We start from the raw sequence: 20353 nt of genomic DNA, 5'->3' as shown, positions 1-20353 counted from the left end.
ACCCCATTAACGAGCCTTTTAATTAGTGTCCTCTTTTTTTGCTAAGTAATTGCCGCGGCGTGAGCTCCACTTGGGAGATGCAAATGAGCTGGAAGGAGGATGCTGCGAGGCGGCAGAGGAGCTGAGTGCTGCTCTTAATGCCTCCTGACAGCCTTGGGAGGAGCAGGGCAGGCAGGAACCTGCTGGATTTGGAGTTTTCCTCTCCCACACCTGCCCCTGGTGCCAGCAGGTCCTGGGGAGCTGCCACCCACCTGCCAGCGACCAGTGGGTGCTGTAAACATGCCATGGTTTGAGGTTGGAGATGCAAAATTAATTCTGCAGAGCTCCAGGCAGCAGCTGGAATCACCGGGGTGAGCATCTTGGTGTTGTTACAGCAGCCTGCTAGAATTCCCAAGGAAAAGCAGGAAGAAGGGTCTGGAACCCCACTGTGGAGCTGGGGCTGGTAAGAGGTAAAAATCTGTTTTTTTAGCATTTTACCTGGCTGCCACAGGTAAAAATCTCTTTGGGCATTGCCAGCTTGAGCTCTGCTGATGTCCAGCAAATGGGGAGCTCTGCAGCAGTGCTGTGCAAATCTCCCAGCAGCAGGAGCAGCATTTCCTCTGCCAATCCAGCAGGTTTGCCATGAATTCACCTCTCTCCCCTCTCCTGGAGGGAGCATCCACTGTGCCTCAGTGTCCTCGCTTACAAGACAGATGAATTTAGTATTTATCTATATTGTAACCCAGGACACTCAGCCCTGCTGCTGCTGCTGCCTTTTATCCTCTGCATCCCCCAGCAGAGCTCACAAGTGCTGCTTTGTGCCAGAGCTGGCAAAAAACACCAGCCCTGTGCTCTGCCCCACGAAAGGAAAAAGCCTCATCTCACCTCTGGTGTTTTTCCTGGAAGTGGCAGTGCCTTCAGTGCATCCAATAATTAGAATCACTTCTCCCCTGTTGTTTGCCTTGGCCCTGGCAGCTCAGGTGGAGGATGCCAACATAAACCTGCCTGTGCCACAGGAATTTCGGGCTCAGGGTGGGGAGTGAGTCCCAAAAAGCCCCAGCCTGGCTCTGCTCTGTGGGTCTGAGCAGCTCAGGGGGGTCAGGACCCCACTGGCCAGTCCTGCTGCACCCCAAGGCTTGGGATATTCACTCCCAAGGACTCACCTTGAGGAAATGTCACCTCAGCTGTGACATCAGGGAGGGGAAAATCAGGAATGGGTGGCATATTTTGACTGGATCAGCCAAGGTTGAGGAGCAATGCAGGATTTGGAACTGTCAGGGATATTTGGGAGAGGATTGGGATGATCCAGCCAGGAGCAAATCCAGCTCTGCCTGGCACAGGTGCTGCTGCTTGGTTTATTTTACTGTGCAGCTCAGAGCAGAGTTTGGGATATCCAGGGCCAGGAATTCCCTCGGGATGGCACTTGGGAGTGAAGGATCCACTGGTGCTGATGCTGGGGAGGAGGAAATTCCCATTTTGGTACCAGAACTGAACTGGTGTCCAAGGGGAAGGGCTGGGAGGGATGCTCATGGGATATCCCTGAATTCCTGATGGGATAGGGAACAAATCCCTTTTTTTGGGATATGGAGGACAGACCCTTTCTCCTATCTGATGTAGGAGAACAGATCTTTTCCAAGTACTAGAAAACCTCCTGTCCTGGGGAAGGTGGGGGTTGCACCACGAATCCAGGTTATTAGATTAATATTTATTTTTATATTTAACTAAATTATTAGATAAATATTTATTTTTATATTTAACAAAATCATTAGATAATTATTTATTTTTATATTTAACCAAATTATTAAAGAAATATGTATCAAGGATTAGCTGGGCTGCAGGTACAGGCCCCTTCCAGATTTGCTGTGTTTCAGCAGGGGTGTTTTCAATAATTGGCTAATATTTTTAAGAAATACATAAAAACTCTGCTATGAAATCCAGTCTTTGGTTTATTATATTTATAAAGCAGATGTCTTTAATTCCAGAAGAAAAATAATCTATAAGGGATCTCTCCTTAAAACTTGAACCCATGAATTCCTTAAATCATAATGACAATTATTATCTCTCATCAAACACACACTAATGAAAGAGAGAAACCATCATTTGTAACTTTACACCAGACATCCTCCAGAAATAAAGACAAATAAGGGAATTTACCTCGGAGCAGTGTGAGGTTTGTTGAGACAAACGTGTTTAGGGTGTCTGTGCACCTTGGAGGAGATTTATGGACAAACCGATGGATTCCTCAAGCAATGTGCAGTTGTGGAAAGCAGCCTTGCTCCTGATTCCTGGTGATGATATTCCTGAAATGGAAAAGCCCTTTGCTGCTGGCTTTGAGCAGAATTGCATCCCCTGGGTGATTTATTTACAGACACACCAACATCACCTTCCTCCCAGGAGGGAAATAATTGTCCAAACTCTCGGTGGAGAAGAACCACGTGGCTTTTCAGATGATTTTTGCTTGAGAATGCAATCAGCTGAGGTCAGCCCTGCTCTCAGAGACCTGAGCAGAGCTCCTAAATATTCCTCAGGGAGTTATTTTGGTGTCAAAGTGGCCCTGGCTGTGTGCACCTTCCTAATGATCCAGCCCAGCCCCTCCTGCTCTCTGCTCCCTGAAAACACAGCCGAGAAATAAAAGGGGAAAACAGGCAATCCTTTGCTCACAGGGAGGGCAATTGGGCTTTGGAAGTGATTCCCCAGGGATGGAAACATCCACAAGTGCTCAGAGAATTGAAATCCAGACAGGAGGAGATGCTGGCTTTGCTCAGAGCTGCTCTGTCCTACAGGGACTCCCCATGGGTTTGGGGGCTCTGCAGCAGCTCTCCCTGGGGTTTTGGCAGCTCTTTGGGCACCAGGAGGCTCAGTGTGTCCCAGTTCAGATTCCAACGATCCCTGTTCAGATCCCAGCGATCCCAGTCCAGATTCCAGTGATCCCAGTTCAGATCCCAACGATCCCAGTTCAGCTTCCAATTATCCCAGTTCAGCTTCCAATGATCCCAGTTCAGATTCCAGTGATCCCAGTTTGGATTCCAATGATCCCAGTTCAGACTCCAATGATCCCAGTTCAGATTCCAATGACCCCAGTTCAGATTCCAGCGATCCCAGTCTGGATTCCAATGACCCCAGTTCAGATTCCAGCGATCCCAGTCTGGATTCCAATGATCCCAGTTCAGATTCCAGCGATCCCAGTTCAGATTCCAGCGATCCCAGTTCAGATCCCAATGATCCCAGTTCAGATTCCAATGTGACAACCTTTGTCACAGAGCCAAATCAATGAGATCTGACCATGAACGTTGGCAACCCAACCCAACCCACCTGCAGCTTCTCCTGGAGTGTTTAAATACATCTCTGTGGGATTGGGAATAACCTGGAGGCAGCCCAGGCTCCTCTCCAGCACAGGGGGCGTGGGGGGCACTGCTGGGGATTTTTTTTTAACCTTCAACGTGAAAAGATTCATTTCAAATCCTCACTTCCTATCACCGTGAGGAGACAGCCCAGGATCTTCCCTGCTTCCAATTCCAAGCACATCAGTGCTCAGCCTTCCTGAGCCCAGGGATGCCACACAGCTCCACAGGTTCCAGCCTTGCTGTCACCAGCTGAGGCTCTGTCCACATCAGTTTTGCTTTCTTGTTTTGTTTCCAGGCTGGTGCTGGAGCTTTTTGGCTCGCAGACAGGTTTTCCCTTCCAAGATTTCCGTGTTGCAGGACTGTTTCCCTAATCCCCAATAGCTGAAGATTATCTCCAGCCAACTATTAATCAAAATCAGAATCTAGCACTGCTTGCTTGTGCTGGTGCACTTGAGCACATAAAAAAAGACGGTTTTTTTTCCCCTCTGAAGGAGCACAGTTGCAGTTTTTTTCATTTGTCCCTGATTCCTCCAGCAGCTCCTCAGACCCAGAGCAGCCACATTTCTCCTCAATATCGTACCAAGATGCCACCTGGGCCAAGGGGGGGCTTTAAAAACACGGGGAAAACAAGCAAACACCAATTCAGAAAAGGCTTCAAACGAGCTGGAAAACAACAAAGAAACTCTCTTGTATTTTCTCCTTCCACAGTGTGCTCCTTGGAGTGCAGGAGAAGGAATTGCTCTATAAAACCCTGGCATATTGATGGGCAATTAACTCGTGCACTGACAGGGGTTATAGAGCAGGAGATGGGTTTTTACAGCTCCTTCCATATGCCAAGGCTCCAAAAGCCTTCCTGGAGGAGTGAATTAGATGCCACTGATTTTTTAGGGTCGGCGGCTGGAACAGCCCCTTCTGCTTCAGTCACGTTTCAGGGTTGGTTGGTACAGAGGAGGAATCCCACAGGAACAAGAAATCCATTTTAAGGAGAGTTTGGGAGCGAATTCCATGCAGAGGGTTTGTCCTGAGGTAGGGATTTCTCAAGTTTCCCGTGCTTTGTTTGGTCACTAAATCAATTCTGGTGCCCCTTGTGGCCCCAGCCTGGCACCCAGGGGGTTGGCAGATGGGTATTTCCCCTAAATAATTGATTTTTGGGTGCAGAAATGCCAGGAGGTGCTCTCTGGATGATGCACCCTGGAGAAATAAAATGCAAAATAAAGGGATCCTTCCTCCCGTGCCAGAATCTCACCAGGACTGATTGGCACAGGGAAATGCTCCATGTTCCCACTTTGGAATCCCAAATCCCAGGGCAGAAATTCCTGCTCTGGGTGACTCAGCTGCATCCAACCTTTCCCCACCACGACAGACCTCGTGCAGGGGTTTATCCCCCAAGCCCAAATTTTCTGCTGGGGCTCACACCAGCATTTCCATCTCTCCAGGCCAAAAGGAAAACACTTCCCCCATCACCCCAAACCAGGGCAACTCGTGCTGCTTTGTCAACCTCATCTCAGGCAGCTCTGTCCCTTCAGCTGCTCGTGAACAAGGGTAATGCAGCACAAAAACCCTTCCCAAAATGATTCTTCCTGATCCAGGGCTGTTTGGGGCACTTTGCTCAGCAAATGCCAACACTGTGTCAGCTCTGCCTGAGCTGCAGCCACAGAAAGGGATGGGATTTGGGTTTGTCCTGTTCATCCTTCCATATCTGTGAGGAATTCCACGTTGACACTGCTGTCATCTCCCCAAAGAGCTGCCAGGCTGCTCCAAAAAGCCAGGAGGAGACAAAAGCTGAGCCTGGTGCCACAGTGTTTTGAGCTTTCCTTGGGTTTTGTCTCCTTGAGGGTTGGATCTCCTCTCGCTGAGCCAGCTGCATCCTCCAAAACCAGGGATGGATCCAGAGCTTGGAAAAGCCAAAGGAGCAGTGCTGTCTCCAGAGATTTCTGCTCAGGCTCTGTGTCACATCCCTGGAACTCCTGGCAGGAATTCTCAGAACCTCCCAGCCCTGCTTCGAAGTCAAGGTGTGCTTGGGACTTCTCCTGGAGAAGCTTGACCAAGGTTTGACAAGAATCCCGGCTGGAGATGGGGAATTCCCATAAAATCCTCATCTAATAACCGTGAAGGGCTCAATTTGTAAAGGCACTGTCTGCTGGAAGAGTTCTGCCTCCTCTATTTACCAGCCAGCAATTATCCTCACTCGAGTTACTTCTCATTTAGCTGCTCCCAAATTGGAATGAGCAGGAATGGCATTTCCTTGCTAGAGCATGAAATGGAAATCATGTCTTCGCTGAGGAAGCACAAGACAAGGCTCAGGTTGGAGAGGGGGAGATGTTTTTAGGGAATGTTGTTATTTTTTTGTCACCCTAGAGACCCAAAATCCTGCTGGGCTGAACAAGCTGAGCTGTGTCAGTGAAGGCAAAGCTTCACCTGCAGCTGATCCATCTGTTCCCATCCTTGAAGGATATTTGGTGATTCCTTTTGGACTTTTCCTGGTCAGAGGGAGCTGCTGGAGCAAATTTGGATGGGAGTTAGCCAAAGGAGATGAGGGGTGGTGGAAAAGAACCATTTGCTCGTTTTCAGCTGGACAGGCCAGGCATGGAGCAATGGAAGAGCCTGGCAGAGGTCATGTGAAGGACATGGAGCAGGGCTGAGATGAAATCCAGACCCAAAGCCTTGCCCCAAAGCTGGGGTGCAGCCCCAGGTGCCAGGGAGGCCCTGAACCCTTCTCAAGGACAAACTCCACCTTCCCATCTCACCTACGTCAGAATTACCTCATGCTCATCACTCCAGGAATTTCCAGCTGGAGCAGCCAAGCCTCTTCTCCACTAAATTAAAGTTTCTACCTCTCCCTGGAGAGTTATTCTCCCTTCTTTTTAATTTTTACTTTTTAATAAATCACTAACAATGCATTGTGCTGCTGTGGGTTCAGCTCCAGGCATGGCAGAGCAGAACAAGAACAACCATCAGCTCCTCTGTCAGCACATCTGGCTGCAGGGCTTGGGTGCCAGAAGGCAAATCCTGGGGCAACTGGAAGGGCTGAGGGATGTTTTTACAGGAAAAAAATCCTCCTTTTTTCTGCCCACACCGTGGCAGAGCTGATCCAGCCATGGGTATGGTGATGGGTGCTCCTAAAATTGGGATTTCCTCGGTGCAGACCCAGAAAATGCTGAAATGCTGGTGTACCTGCTTTGTCCCTGCTTTGTGCCTGCAGAGAGCCAGGCAGGCTCGGGGGGTTCATAAATCCCTGTTTTCACTGTGCCAAGGAGTTAAACACCCCAAACCAGGGTGTTAACTCACCATAAACAGGGCTCTGGACACAGCAGATCCATGCAAATATGATGTCCATGAGGGCAGGACATCAATAAATCCCTCTCTCCAAGCACATCCCTGGTTGTGATCCCAAAGCCAAGGGACATCCCACAGCTGTAAACAGCAAATTGCCCACTCTGCAATTTTAATTTTTAGCTGTGGCTGTTAACCTGGGGTCTGCTTTTGTAATCTCTGCCCAAGTCTCCAGCTGAACGTTGATTTATGGGGGTTTCTTTTCCCTCAGGCAATCAGGACTTTGCAAAGCCCACGAGGAGAGTGCAAAAAGGGGATTTTTTGGCACTGGGATGTGCAGCCATCTCTGGGCTGCAGTGGAGAAGAGGTTGGATGCTGCTCAGTGAAATGGCCAAGGGCTGGCTTGTGGATGTGGGAAGGGACAGAAACACCAAGGAACACTCCTTGAACAGCAATCTGGGACAGGGCAGCAGCTCCAGAGCTGAGCTGTCACTCCGTGATGAATTATCCATGGGATGGTGGAGAGGAGAAGTTGGGAATGAAACACAATTCTTTGCTCATTGGCAGCCCAGTGGGAATTCATGGCTGCAGGAGGAGCATCCCTGAGTGGAAATGATCTGGGAAAGCAGTGCCTGACACCTTCACTGTCCCTCACAGCCTGACCCTTTGGATTTCCCACATTCCTGCCCCGTTCCAGGGCAGATCCCAGCATGGGGATCCCATCCTGCTGTCAGAGCTCAGAGCTCTGGAAGGGCAAGATTTACAGGAAACACCTGGGAATGGCCAAATTAGGCAAAAAAGCAGCAGGTGGATGAAGTTTCACGTGATTCCAGCTGAGCTGAGGCTCCAGCTGAGCCCAGTTCTGTTTGATTGGGGAAGGTTCATTAGGAGCCCATGGGGAGCATTGTCCCTTTTGTTCCCTGGGGAGCTGCTGGAGCAGGCTGGGCTGAGCTGGAGGAGGGATGGACAGACAGACACAGCAGGTAAGAGCTTCCTGTGGTTCCTGCTGAAGGACAGCAGAGGGTTCTTCATGCCTGATGGCTTTGGGAAGAGCTGAAGGTGGGGAATATTCTTGGAAAACTCCTCTGGGAAGTGCTTCTCTCTGTCTGGGGCTGTTTGGGAGCAGCTCAGGAGGCTCCCAGCCAGGGGATGAAGGCAAAAGCAGCATTTTCTTTCTGAAAGCTCCCCCAGATAATTTCCTGCCCAGGACAAACCCTGTGCAATCCCCCTGCTGCAGGGCAGGAGGCACAGAGACCTCCCAGTCTAGGAAATAATAGAGAAAGGCACAAGCAGGGCTTTGAAAAACCATTTCTAATCCCCATCCCAGCTTGCAAAAGTGTCACCTTGTAGAGCTTAGCCAAGAGAGACACATCCTGGATCGCTGTTCCCTCAGTGTCTGCTCTTTCCTGCTGTGTGGGGGGATTTTGGGATGTGTGTCCTCCCTCCCCAGGCAGAGACAGAAGCGAGAGCAGCAATCCCTGGCAGCTCCACGGAAGGATTAATCCATCTGTCCTGCCCTGCTTGTTGAATGTTCCTCTTCTGCAGGGAAGTGAGACACTGACTTACACTTTCCACCATGCTGGGACAGTCTTTTGGCCTCAGAATGCTCCAGGAGAATGAAAAGGTCTATTTACAGTAGCAAAAGCTCCGTCTGTTACCTCCTGGGATGGATTTCCTGCCCTGGGATTTCTGAGAAGGCTGCTTTCTGTCTCAGTGTCTTGGCAGCTCCCTGCTAATGCCAGGTATTCAGGTTTTTTTTTGCATGGGATTTATTCCTCCAAGGCTTGTGGGACCTTTATTTTGAGGAGGAAGGGAGGGAGAAGGGATGCTCTTCCCCATGGCCTTGGAAAGCTCTGCTACACCCCAAGCACAGCAGCTTTTCCCATCGTTGGTGCAATTTTGCTCCTGGATTTACAACCTCCAAGGTGAAATTGGGCTCAGAGCTGCAGCTTTGATTCCCAGAACTCCAGGCTGGTGTTGCTGGAGGCAGTTAAGGGGGGAAAAAGCCCAGAAGAAATGCAAATCCCAGCTGGGGAGTGTGGTGGGAAGGCTGGGATTGGGACATTCCAGGTCACAGCTGGGATGTCACTCCTGTCTCATGGTGCCACTTGGGGAACATCACTCCTGAGGGGTTAAGGGTTTCTCTCACAGCCTACAGATCCTGCAGGGAGGCAGATTTTCCATTCCTGAGATCCCTCTGGATCCCAGAGGCTCCCTGAACGGAACGATTCCCAAGGCTGACCAGCTCATAAATTTCACATCTCATTAAACGGATTGCTCTTGTTAAAAACCAAAACAACATCCCAGCTGTTCGCCGTGTCCATCCCAGCCCTAACAAGGGGAAAAAGGAAGGCTTGTCCAAGAGCCTGGAGGGCTGCAGCTTTTTCCATAGGATATCTCCAAGGCCTGGTAGATTCATTATGGTGCCTTGGAGCTGCAGGATGTGCTTGGCAAGGGGAAAAAAATTCCCTTTTTCTCTCCTTGCGTCAAGAGCAAGCGGCGCTGTGAGAAATGCAAATGTCTCGGATGGTTTTGGAAGGCAGGGGAGATGGGGTTGATTCCAGAGGGTGGGATTGAGCCTGGCCCTGGCTCTCCACGTTGTGTGGTGTCAGCTGTGGCTGCACTGTTGTCAAACCTCTGGAAGAATCCGCGATGGAGGTGGCAAAGCCAAGAGTCGTTCGGCTCTTGGAGGAGGCTGATGTGTTGTGCTGTTCTTTTCCTCGGAAAAGATTCCCTCAAACCTTCCTAAATATCCCGAAAATGCTCATGCTTGGCTCTCCCCTGGATGTAAAACAGAAATATTTACGTTGTTTATCCCCATTCTGCTCTCCAGAAGCCGTGCAACTCGGATTTCCAAGTTTTCACGCAGGGTTTGAACAAGCTCAGGAGAAAAACGTTTTCTGTGGCACTCGCCTCGTCTTTCCACCTCTCCCTGAAGCAGAGCAGAAGTCTTGTCTCTCACCTCTGAATATGGGGATTTTTCCACTCATTCCAGCTCATGCAGAACGCAGGGAGCTGGGAAGGGTGGCAGTGCCACGAGGCAGAGCTGTGACAGGGGACAGGACTGATTTATTCCAGCATCTGTGGCAGCAAGGGCTGGATTGTTGCTGTTCCCCTGGCACAGATGTGGCTCTGAACTGCTGCTTGGGAATAGTTCCCTCCAAGGCCCCCCAAAACCTGTGACAGCTGGGAATGGGGGATTGTGCAGCAATTGCAAAAAAAAAAAAAAAAAAATTGCAGCAATTCCTCTTGTTTTGGGAAAGAACAAATGCTGAGTGACCCAGAGGGGACAGCGTGCCCAGGAAGGGCAGTGTGACACCCCTGGGTGCTGCTGGGGAGAGATGATCAGGAAATTACCCAAAGCTGGAGTTTGCAGCTTCTCCTGCTTTTAACAAAGGCCCAGGTTGTCTCCTGCTCCCATTCCTGAGCTGTCATGGCAGTGATGCTGCACAGAGCAGCTTTTCTCCTCTTCCCCAGGGCTCCTGGTGCCAGCAGAGCATTTGGACAACAACAGAGCTCCTGCTGGAAGAAATAATATATAACATAATAATAATATTAACTGCATGGCATGGCTGAGGCAGGCTGGCTGAATTCACCCTGGTCATTGCAATTTGGCTTCAGCACAGGGAGGAAAAGGTTCTGTCTGCATTGGTGACATTTCCTGGGCAGGAGGAATGGCACTGGCAGTGACATTGAATGGCTGCAGCCTTGGGAAGGATGGGAAGAGGCTTGTGGTGGCTCCAGAGGTGTTTGTACAGCTCTTTTCCAGCAGGGAAGAGAGGTGGGAAATCAGGGAGCTTCCACATCCATGCAGAATCCCTGCAGACAATATTGGTGGGATGCTAGGCTCATCCCTCTTCTCTTTGGGACTTCCTCCTAGTGCCAGAGCTCTCTTTGCACACCAGTTTTTTACAGTTCCTGGGATAAATTCTGGAAATCATCTGCTCCAGGGGCTTTGTGCAAATGGCTCAGACTTCACCCCAAACTTTCTCTTGATTTTTGTGCTTCATTCTGGATGTATTTTTATCCCTGCTGCTGGTGTGGAAAATGCTGATTTGCTGTGTTGTTTGCGTAATTCTCAGCAAAGTTTAGTTTTGGGAGGGTCTGCAGGTGAACCAACTTTAGTTCTGAGGAAAAGACATTTTTAACAGCAAATGTTGGTCTCAACCCTGCTGTTAAAACCGAAAATCTGAAGTGAGCTGAGCTGCTCAGTGACTCTGGAGGCCACAGTTTATTACAAAATATCTTCTTTCTGTATTCATGGGACTTCAGGACACGGAAGTGATAAGGGAGACACAGATATGGCTTATCAGATGCTGCAGCTGGCAGCAGATCAAACAGCCCCAGCCACGTTCCTGTCGTGTCCCAGGGGTGGGAAAATGAATCACAGGAAGAAATGAGCAAACTGAGTCACTGCTGGGGTTGGGGAAACAGCTCTGGGATTCCAGAGGTTCCCCTGGGAAATTGGGATCTCCTGCAGATCCTCAAAATTTGGGATTCAGAGCAGCACTGGGCTTGGCTGGCTTTATTTCCACCGAGGGGATAATGATTTTACAGGAGAGCACAGGCTGATGTTTTGGGAAATGTGTTCTGGGAGAGGAATTTGCTCACTCCGTGGTCAAACTGCAGACCTGAGGAATGCAGAGATTCAGAGGTATTTGGTTATTGATTCATTTGGGGATGCAAAAATGCAGGTGCTGGAGAGGCCCAATGTGTTGGGAAAGCTTTATTGGGAAAGGGCTGGAGCCACAGCTCAGCTACCAAAAAATGACCCAAAAATCCCAAAATTTCCTATGGTGGGACTGAGCCATTTCAATTCAACACTGCCCAGGCACCCAACTCCTGCACCCCAAAATTAGAATTAAACTACAACTCTCCATCCCTGAAAAAAAAGCCATTTCTGAGTTTTTTCCCCTCCATCCTGCCTTGGATTGGATCAAGGGAAAAGCCACAGGTGGAAGATTTGCAGGGTATTTTTCAGAGCTGTCTGAGAACGATTTTGACATGTTTGCTTCCTCTGGGGTTGGCAAGCTCTGCTTCTCTGGGACTAAACCCTGTGGAAACTTCTCATTTCTCTTCCCCGGCAGGGGAGGGAGAGGCCAGGTGTAAATCTGTGCTCTGAATCCGTTCAGCAGCTCAAAATACCCAAATTCAGGGCTTTTCTCAAAAGAACTTTAGCAGCCAGCCCAGGAACTGCTGTTCAACTTCAGGCCCTGATTCGCTGCAAGTCGGTGGAGGAAATATTTTCGGTTTCTCCCCCATGCCAGTGACTCAGTAAATGCTCTTTCCCTTGGTTTTTGTGGCCAGCTCCCAACGCAGGCAGGAATTCTGCACATGGTGCTGCTGGAAGTTCTCAGCTCTGTCTCCTGGTATCTCCCAGGCTAGACTGCTTCCTGCTGAGTGGAGACAAATTGGAGGAGGATGTGGGGCAGGGCTGCTTGCTGGGAGTGCAGCCCTGCTCCAGAGGGGTTTTACTGGGACAAAACCTTGGGATTCAGCAGGACAGGTGCTGCTCTGTGCTTCCTCTCCGTGTCTCCTGCAATCCTGATTTCCTCTCCTCGCACATCTGCTTTGCACATTGCTGCCTCCTGCTCCATCCTGGGGCTGTTGGAGGTGCTGGGGAGATCCCAGCTCACCCCATTATCCATGGGGGCTCAGCCAGTGCTGGGGATGGGAAATGGGGCAGGAATGCAGCTCTGGCTTTCCAGGAATGATTGGACTTAATCAGATCCCAATCTCAGCACCTGGGCCTTTTTGCAAGGATGAAAAAACCTCAACGAAGTCAAAAAGTTCTGGGATAATGGAATTGCTGGGGCTGGGAGTTGTGTGGTCACACTTGGATGTGACTAGGCAGAGATCAGGCACAGGATCTTTGAGAGAAGACTCGATTTTTTGGGGTTTTTCTACTATTTTAATAGTTTCTTTCATACCTTCTCAGCTTTGGAATCACAATTTTTCACAGGATGTCTCTGGTGTATCAGATTTAGACAGTCCTGGAGAGCTCAGGGGGAAAGAAGCAGCTTGCAAATTCCCCATGGAGCCACTCTGTGGGCACTGCAATTTCCAGTGGTGTATAAAAAAAATTCACATTAGGGAAGAAGTGAGTGTTTTGGGTGCTTAATCCAGCAGCAAAGTCACTTAGTGCTGAAAAAGGCAGGAGAAACTGTCACGATGAAAAGTGAAGTTATTTGGAAGTTGAGGGGACCTTGCAGTGGAATGCATGGGAGAAAATGGTTGGGTTTAATCATTTTTTTCCTCAGGAATTGAGCATCATTTTGAAATATAAAGAGGCTGTTTGTGTGTAGGAGTGAGGAATTTGGAGTTAAATCCATTTTACTGCAGTGATGCAGCACTGGGTGTGAGAAATGCAAGGATGGGCACAGCCTGGAGGCTTTCCTTGGTTATTGGGGTGGGAAGCATTGCCAGGGAAAAAAGGAAATGTGGCATTGAGTGTGTCCATCCAGAGAATCCATCCCTGCTTGGGGAATCACTGCCTGCCTGCTAAAATCACCTGCAGGAACTCTGTGTGAAGCTGTTTGTTCCAGGGGGATGGATTTTTGCAAGGCTGCCCCAAAAAAAGGTCTTAAAGACAAATGAGCTTTTGTATTTCCAACACTGCAGGGACTAAACTAGAGTGAGTCTCCTCCCAAAATCTTTAAATGTCACAGGAAAGCTTCTGCTGAGCCTCTGCTCCCTTTGGAGGGGGAAAATGCCATGGCAGAGGTGTGAGAAAGGCAAGGAAAAGCAGGAGGCACTGCTGCTCTGGTGCCACAATGTCAGGGATGGGATTTGCCAGGCCAAACTCAGTGCTGCCAGCAGCTCTGTCACTGGGTAAGCAAATGCTGTCACCCTCTTCCCAGATCCCAAAAAACCTCCTCCAGCTGGAACAAACTTCCACCAGGAGAGACAACACAAGGCTCTTTGATTGCCCCTAATTGCATTTCAGTGGCTGTGGCTGGGGCTGCAGGCTTTTCTGCACGAGTTCAGCACTTTTGGTTGCTGGCTTCCTCTCCTTGCTGACCTACAAATACCACTTTTCAGGGGGAGATTTATGAGCAGCATGAAATTACCATCTTGTAAAAGCACAGATCGTGGGCTATAAATAGGGGGGGAACTGGAATAAGCACGGGAATCCTTTGGGAATTGGGAATGGCTTTGTCTGTGCAGGTTGGGGAGGAATCCTGTGCTCTGAGGGGTTTTTTTTAAAGCTGGAAAAATGCCATCCAACCTCCCCTTCATCCCTATCCTCGCAAGGATGGGAATAACATCTGGCCAGGCTGACAGTAGTCAGGCTTTGGAGGAGCTGAGAGCCCTGAAAACTGAACCTTCCTCCAGCCTCGTGTGCATTTGTCTTCCTTTTGCAGGACATTAGCAGGCAGAGTTTGTTTTCAGTGAGTTATTTAGCAGAAAGAGGGATTAGACCTGGGGCTAGCATTGATTAACCCCTGCATGTTGAGTTGTTTAACAGCATAATGGATTAGTCATGTTTGCTGGTGACCTTTGTCAATTGGATCCTTCAGCCTGAGCCTCGTCTGTCTTTTTAAATACACAGTTCCTTCCAAAAAAAAAAAAAAAGGAAAAAAAGTTGGATATGTGCTAAAATGCTAAAATGTCCTTTGAGCGAAGAGCTGAGCACAGAACTGAGGCAAAGAGTCACAGAATTTGGGGTTTTGAGTTGGACGTGGCAGGAGTTGAGCCCAACTTGTGGAACTCCCAAAGAGGTGACCAGGGAAGGTTTGGAGTCCTGGGAATGGATTGTCTGAGTGGAAAAGCATTTCTGGAAAGGGATTGGATTTTCTGTGGGTCTTGGAAGGATGTAGAGAGAAAGGCCAGTTAGCACTAGGATTTAATGTCACCGTGGCAGGGAAATCTGTCATGTTTGGTGATGAATAGCTGACTTTTTCATTTCATGAAATGGATGGGGCAGAGGTGCTGGGAGCAGAAGTGGCTGAAGCCTCATGGCCTCTGGTGGAACCAAATTAAACCAGCTGAGCATCTTAGCTGGCTAAAATATCCTAAAAAAATCCTCATATAAGGATTTATAGGATTTATGAAGGCAAGGGACCCAAAGGAGAGGAAAAACTGCTCAATGGGACCAAACATGACACCAAGAAAAGCATCTTAAAGCGCAAGGAGGCAACTTGAGGGCTGCCAGGACTGTATAAAGAGCTCTCACATCACTCAGATCTGAGCCCAGGAGAATGTCTGAGCTGAGGGTGTCTCCTCAGACCTTCCATTCTCTCAGCAGTGCCCCAAGAAGCTGTTTTATTGGACTTCTGTCACAAAATACCTTCCTGCAGCAGCCAGCAGCTCTTTCTGGGCTCGCTCTGCTGCAGTACAAGTCAGGTCAAGACGTTTGTTTGGTTTACTAAAAAAGATACTCCAGTTCAAACAAAACTTAATTCATGGAAGCCCCGTGGCCTCTGTGAAACATGAGCCCCTCTGGCCTCCTGATTTATGAACACAGAGCCACGGGGAAGCCTTGCCAGAGGAGAACAAGCTGTGGGACAGGTAGAGGGGAAAAGGTACCCAGAAATGGGGAATCACAGGGGTGGGAGGGGGAATGAGCTGGTGAGGGCTCTGCTGGCTGAAATTATGGATATATGGGTGCTGGATCACAGAATTCCAGCTGAAATGATGCAGATATGGGCGCTGGATCCTGGAATTCCAGATGGAATTATGGATATATGGGTGCTGGAAGTCCATCTGAAATAATGGATATGTGGGTGCTGGATCATGGATAATGGAGATGTGGGTGCTGGATCACAGAATTCCAGCTGAAATGATGGAGATGTGGGTGCTGGATCATGGAATTCCAGCTGAAATGGAGATGTGGGTGCTGGATCATGGAATTCCAGATGGAATTATGGATATTTGGCTACTGCATGCTAGAATTCCGGCTGAAATAATGGATATATGGGTGCTGGATCATGGAAGTCTATCTGAAATACGGGATATGTGGGTGCTGGATTATGGAATTCCAGCTGAAATAATGGATTTGTGGGTGCTGGATCCTGGAATTCCAGGTAAAATATTAGATATGTGGGTGCTGGATCCTGGAATTCCAGCTGAACTGATGGATATTTGGGTGCTGGATAATGGCATTCCAGCTGAAATGAGAGGCTGAGGGACTGGAGGATGATCCAGGGCTGGCAGTGAGGACCTGAGGTGCTGTTTTGGGGCTAAACATGGGTGGATAGGCATTGTGTCCCCAGGTTAAAACATCACTGATCCCATACCTTATCCTGGCTCTTCCCAGAGCTCCCCAAACTGGAAAACTCCACGGGGAGAGGAGGGAATAAGTTCCTTGAGGAGAGGTGATGTGGCTGAAGGTGACTGACTGGAAACACTGCAGTAGAAAAATGAAAATTAGTCAGGGCTGGAGCTGGACTGGATTCCTCGAGTGATTCATCCCCAAAAAGGAGTGCATTTTTTCCCCTCTCTCTATTTAGAAAGCAGCTCAGGCTCGGTGAGACTGTGGCCTCTTGTCTGGAGTGCCTTTGGAGGGCTGGGTGGTGCTCCCTGAATCCTCATCATTCCCAAACCACTGCTCCAGCAAGGGGAGGGAAAACACAACGAAATGAAGGGTTTGTCACTCCAGAAGCCCTGGGTGGAATGAACCTGTAATCTTGGGAAATCAAAGGGGAATAGACAGAGTGAGCATTTGTAATTTTTTAAATTTTTTTTTTTGCCGTGGCTAATGCCACAAGATTTAGGAATGGAAAGAGTTGCTTGGAAATTGTGTGCTGTGGGTAATTGTAAGAAATATTAGGGACGGGAAAAGGGATGAGAATTGTTCGCTGAAGGGAAATTTGTAGGCATTAAGTTTGATTTATTTATTTATTTTTAAGGACAACTAGAGGATGATGCAACCTAAATGTCCTGGGATGGTTCAGTCAGTTGCTAGACCTGGGCAGAATAATCCCTAAATGATGAGGATTTTGGATGAACATTTTCCTTAGTTTTTCTTTTGATGTTGATGTCTTTGAAGAGCCCTTCTTGCTGTCCTTGGCCAGATTTAATTCCAGATGAGCCTCGACCTTCTTTATCTCATTTTTACTTATTCTGATAGCATATTTTAGCAATGAAAATGAACACCCCAGGGATGTAGAGGAAAATTTTGGGATCAGGCAGCCAAACTGACCCCCTGGAGCTGCTGCTGGGTCATTTGGGATCTGTCCAGAAATCAGTGGTTTGGGCTCACCTTTAATTTTCATGATTATTATGGACAAAGCGGAGCTGGAAAATGAAAGTTTTTGGTGTTCAACGAAAGCATTGTGAGGTCAGGGGGAGTTTAGGAACTTCTTCAGTGCTTGACCCTGGTGGAGATCAGAGGGGAAAGTGGCAGCTCCCTGCTCCTGGTGTAACACAACACTCTGTGTATCCCCAGGGATTATCTCCTGGAGTCCAGACAGATTATCTGGGTTTAGCCTGAGCCACTGCCTGCAGGTCACAGCCAGAGGGGGAATTCAAACCCAGGGAATGGCAGCTCCAGTGGGCATGGAGAGGGATGGGATGGGATGGAAAGGGGAGGTCAGCTCAGTTCAGGCACCACAGAGCAATTCATCCTGCATTTCATGGCTTTGGGATCCTCAAACACATCCCAGCCTTGGCCTCATTAACGTGGAGCAGAAGAGGAGGCGACAGGGCTGGAAAAAGAGGAGGAGTGGAAAGTCTGTTCCCTTTGTAAAGCTATTTCCTCCCTTTTAACAGAGCTCTCTGACTGGGAAACATCCAAACATGCACAAAAACAAACCCCACCTTGTGCTGGCTGCTCTCTCCAGGGATGGGGCTGGTCCTGGTGCCACCTCAGGGCAAAAAATCCCATTGGAATTTCCAGGGGAGCAGCTGGGATTGGGGAGAATTGCCTGTCCAGCTCCTGTTTTTTTGGCCTGAAAAGCCAAAATAGGTGCTGAGCCATAGGAAGGGTGGGAGTTTGTATTTCTGTGAGTGATGGTTTGTCTTTCTGGGGGAAAAATTGAACTCTTGAAAGAGTTTTATGGGTTTTTTTGCTGTTTGGGAGGTACCTGTTGAGTCTTTTCATCACATCACCAGCCAGCCTGGGCTCTAATTAGAGCATTAATTATCTGTTCTAAAACTTGCAGCATTCCTCTATCAGTGTTGATGTGCTGCCCATCACCACCTTCTAGAAATGCAGGTTTGGGATGGTCCTTGTCCAAAATGGGGTTTTCTGAGAATTTTTAGGGAAGTTGCTGCCACTCTGCAGCTCTCAGGCAGGGTGGGAATGGGTGTGAGCAGTCCTGGATAATTCACTGAGCTCCTTGTTCAAATTAAAGACCACACAGAGCTCCGAGTTTGGGGCAGTGCTCAGCTCTGGGATGCCAGATGTGAAAGTTCCTCTGGGGATAAATGGAGAGTTTCATTTTCCAAGCCTCTCAATCCAAAATGCCTCATTAGGGTTGAATCCTCAATTTTTTTTAAAGCTGAATTCGGGAGCAATCCTTTCCAGGCCAGCAGGTGTGAGATTATAAATCAGGATTGTGATTTGGGATCTCACTTGGACACAGAACAATTGATAAAAATTGAATTAATGGTGGAGATGCAATTGTTTTATAAATGTGCAAGGAGTAAAGGCTTGACACCAAGGTTGTGGAGGGAAAATGGTGTATTTTATAGATGTGTGCTCTTCACAAAAGGTATTGGAAATCATTCCTGAGAGCAGCTGCCTGTCCTAAATATTTATCCAACAGCTCAGGTAATTCTAATTCCTCATTTTAGCCTCTTCTCCCTAGCTGCCCATGGGGTGTAACTGGTTATCAATAACACCCAGAGCCATCCTGATTCTCCAATACTTCCAAACTACACAACAATGGGTTTTTGGGGCTTTTGGCTGAATGCTGGTGATGGTTTCATACCACATAATTTATTTTTTTTTCCCATTACCTCTATGTCTCAAGCCTTTTTTTTGTTTAAAAGCTCACAACCATGTCCTCCATCCTATAAACAACACCCAGCTGGGCTCAAGATGCATTTAGGCATGAAAACACTTCCCATAAACTGCTGTTCCTTAAAGAAAAGTGGCTCTGTGCCACTGCAGGATTCCTTTGGCTGGTCAGAGGTGACCCTGGCTGGCTGCAGGAGGGATTTGGGGTTGGTGTGAACCCTCCTGGAGCTCCCACCACACCATCTGGCCCATTCCCGCTCAGCAGTTGGCTGCCCAGCCTTGGCACGTGGCTGCTGGAATTTTCCAGTTTGCCATCTCAGGCTGATTTCTGCGTTTCTGATGTTGATGGGGAGGAGCAAACAGGTCTGTGCAAGCTTCCTAAAGCAACTGGGAACTCTGACTTCCTGCTCAGCAAAATCTCCCTGGGCCAGGTTCTGGTGTGGAGAGAAGTTGCTTTGCATCTGATCTGGGTCCAGGTTTGGATAATTTAGTAATTTTTTTGAAATTTTTTTTTTCCTAAGGACAGCTAGAGGATGATGCAACCAAAATGTCCTGGGATGGTTCAATCAGCTGCTAGACCTGGGCAGAATAATCCATAAATGATGAGGATTTTGGGTGTGCTTGGATGAACATTTTCCTTAGTTTTTCTTTTGTTACTGATGAATTTCAAGAGCCCTTCTTGCTGCCCTTGGCCAGATCTAATTCCAGATAGGCCTTGACCTTCCTAATCTCATTTTTACTCATTCTGATAACATTTCTTAGCAGTGAAAACGAACACCCCAGTGGTGTAGAGGAAAACTTTGGGATCAGGCACCCAAACTGAACCACCCAGGCTCCATCCCATGGGCGCTCAGCACAGAGCTCTGCAGGTGTTGCCCTGCAAGATTTCCCCTCCAGGCTCCTCCTGGAGATGGAGCAAGGTGTGATTCCTCTGCCAGCCTGCAGTCACCTGGTTAGCCATGAAAGCAGAGCTGGAAGGGGTTTCCATCCCGGGATTTGCCCAGCAGTGCCACTGGCACCTTCCCCAGGCTCCGCATGGCACGTGTGAGCTGCTCCTCCCTGCTCGGGGCTCACAGCCAGCCTGCCTCTCACCTCTGCCTGCTGAAAGGCTCTTTCAGCAGGGGAGCTCTTCCCGTGTGTGGCTCAGGCTCCAGCTTTTCCAGTTTTGTGGGAGGCTGGGAGCAGGGGGAAGGTGTCTCGGCAGCTTCAGGGGGAAAGGGAGGGATTTCCTGCAGCTCTTCTCCGCGGAATCCTTGGGAAACTTTACCAAACTCCAGCCTGGGTGGGAGAAGCCCTTTCCCATTCTTCATCTGGGGATTTGGCCTCCTGGCCTTTTAGGGTTTGATGTGTTTGATGTTGATTCTCCATCCAAGGAGCTCTCATTCCATCCTTTGCATCCATCCGTGAGATTTATGGCCAAAACTCATCATAATCCCTTGTGTTGCTGAGTTTTTCCATCAGACAGCCAAAATCAGGGACAGGATGTGATCCCAAACTCCTTCACTGTCCTCCTTGTATGGGGTAGGATGTCTGATGACTTCTCAGGTCTTTGAGCACGGGGTGACCAAACCCACAGCCAGAGAAATTGGGGTCCAGGGAAGGCAGAGGGTGGGAATTGAGGTCGTGGCAATGTTTTTTCCCCTGTGGATGATGAGAGCTTTAAGGCTGCTGTGCAGGGAGAGTGGAGAGGGTTGGGATGCTCTGCTGTGGGCCTGGAGGTGAAGTCAGTGCTCTGTGAAAAAACAGCCCGAAAGGAGCTGGGATTGTCACCTGGATGTGACACCAGCAATGATGCTCAGATGTTGGGTGGCACTGCCAAAGCAAGTATTGACACCAGCAAAGGTCTTCAAAG

Source organism: Lichenostomus cassidix, chromosome 17 (genome assembly GCF_008360975.1).
Source record: "Lichenostomus cassidix isolate B80296 chromosome 17, HeHo_3.0, whole genome shotgun sequence".
Taxonomy (NCBI): Eukaryota; Metazoa; Chordata; class Aves; order Passeriformes; family Meliphagidae; genus Lichenostomus; species Lichenostomus cassidix.
Note: the sequence above shows the minus strand (reverse complement) of the source record.